This window comes from Staurois parvus, unplaced genomic scaffold (assembly GCF_062004578.1).
Source record: "Staurois parvus isolate SC_StPar_1 unplaced genomic scaffold, SC_StPar_1.0 ptg001061l, whole genome shotgun sequence".
Taxonomy (NCBI): domain Eukaryota; kingdom Metazoa; phylum Chordata; class Amphibia; order Anura; family Ranidae; genus Staurois; species Staurois parvus.
Window position 1 is genome coordinate 352,501 of NW_028318857.1, and position 2,500 is coordinate 355,000.

Below are 2,500 nucleotides of genomic sequence, written 5' to 3' on the forward strand. Positions count from 1 at the left end.
GGGGTTGGAGGACGGGCCTGGGGTGGGGTTGGGGCAGGGCTGGGGGCGGGGTTGGGGAACGGGCCTGGGGCAGGGCTGGGGGTGGGGTTGGGGGACAGGCCTGTGGTGGGGTTGGAGGCGGACCTGGGCAAGGTTGGGTGGGGCAACTGCTGTAGAGTAAGGTTTGTGCCTGGCTAGTAGGCCTAGACTTGAAATTTTAACCCCTTCACTCCTAAGGGTAAAACAAATCTAAATGCCTAAGCACAATTTTGCAACCTTGATTACCGAAACAAATTGACAAACGAATTGACCGAATACAACTGCGCAAAATTTGTTCGATTTCGAAACGGAACAATTTTTTTTTTGTTTTGCACGTGTCTATTTGGAACAACCTACCTGTTGAGCTCCTGCACTGTGTGCAAGAAGAAGGCAGAGGGGGGGCACACCAAATATTACCTGGACTTGGATTTCTCTTCTCTTCATCTGCTTTCCATTTTGTTCATTGATAAAAAATAAAGCTACTTCTATTTCTGAACTCATTCTTCATTTACATCATTTTTTTTCCACACCTGCCTATAACTTTTGCACAGTACAGTATATATACTGTATATATTTTTTTCTTTTTTTTTTGTTTGTTTTTTTAGTTTGTTTTTTTTTTTGTTTTATTTTTTTAATTCATTATTATTTTTGTTTTTTTTGTTTTGTTTTTTGTTTAGTCTTTTTCATTATTTATTATTTTGTTTTTTTTTGTTTTATTTTTTTCATTAATTATTATTTTGTTTTTGTTTTGTTTTTTTGGTTTTTTTTGTTTTGTTTTTTTGTTTCGCTTTTTTTAATTAATTATTATTTTGGTTTTTTATTAATTAATTATTATTCTGGGTTTTTTGGGGGATTTTTTTTTTTTGTTTTTTGTTTAATTTTTTTCATTAATTATTATTTTGGTTTTTTTGTTTAGTTTTTTAGTTTTGTTTTATTTTTTTTCATTAATTATTATTTTGTTTTTGTTTTGTTTTGGTTTTTGTTTTGCTTTTTTTAATTAATTATTATTTTGTGTTTTTTTAATTAATTATTATTTTGGTGTTTTTTTGGGGTTTCTTTGTTTTGTTTTTTGTTTTATTTTTTCATTAATTATTATTTAGTTTTTTTTTGTTTTGTTTTTTTGTTTTGTTTTTTGTTTTATTTATTTCATTAATTATTATTTTGTTTTTTGTTTTGTTTTTTGAATTAATTATTATGTTGTTTTTTTTTTATTTTGTTTTTTTGTTTTATTTTTTTAATTAATTATTATTTTGTTTTATTTTTTTTTAATTAATTATTATTATTTTTTTGTTGTTATTTTTTTTAATCATTATTTTTTTTATCAGTGAATGCTTTAAATCCAAATCCAAAGTCCAAAGACATGACTCAACCTGGCTTTGCTTTTCTTGCACCCCCCCCCCCCCCCCCCCATCGATACATCTTTATCCTTTGAATAGTATCAGACACCACCAGAGTGAAGCATAATAAATGGCAGTTCTTGCTTGCCATCTATTTTTATAAACAATCATCAGCTTTTTTTTCTTTTATCAGCTTTTACATTGAAAAACAGTCATTTGAATTGCCCCGCAGGGCTCATCCCTGATTGTGTTAGGCGAGAGAACGGCGCGAACACTGCGAGGGTAAACGTATTGCGAAGGCGCAGAATGCGTGGGAGTACACCGCGGCTTAAGTGGACAAACTTCTGTGTTGCAAATGACAGTTTACATTTTCTGGCTGACATCCGTCTCCTCACCTCCCATTCACGCATGCAAAGCTTCCAAGAGATACATTTAATGCATATGTTTGAAAACGCGTCACATGGATGTATGAAAGCTTTGCAGGGAAAAAAAGAAAGAAAGAAAGAGAGAGAGAGAGAGGGGGGGGGGGAGAGAGAGAGATGTCGTTATTTCCAGATCCATTAATATGAAGTACGTTTGTATGTATAGCTACTTAAAAGGTGTAATGTGTGGTGTGTAAAGGACAAAGGGATCATGTAGATGACACTGAGCACCCCCCGCGGGGATGGTAAAACTTTACATTCGAGATTCTTCTGTTTTTCAGAGAAGCAGATAACTATTTCTGAGAGCAATGCTTGCTTTACCGCTTGCCTACCGGGCACTGTCCCCCCCTTCCTGCCTACCGGGCACTGTCCCCCCCTTCCTGGCTACCGGGCACTGTCCCCCCCTTCCTGCCTACCGGGCACTGTCCCCCCCTTCCTGCCTACCGGGCACTGTCTCCCCCTTCCTGCCTACCGGGCACTGTCTCCCCCTTCCTGCCTACCGGGCACTGTCTCCTCCTTCCTGCCTACCGGGTACTGTCCCCCCCTTCCTGCCTACCGGGTACTGTCCCCCCCTTCCTGCCTACCGGGTACTGTCCCCCCCTTCTTGCCTACCGGGTACTGTCCCCCCCTTCCTGCCTACTGGACACTGTCACCCCCTTCCTGCCTATTGGACACTGTCCTCTCCTTCCTGCCTACTGGGCACTGTCCCCCCCCTTCCTGCCT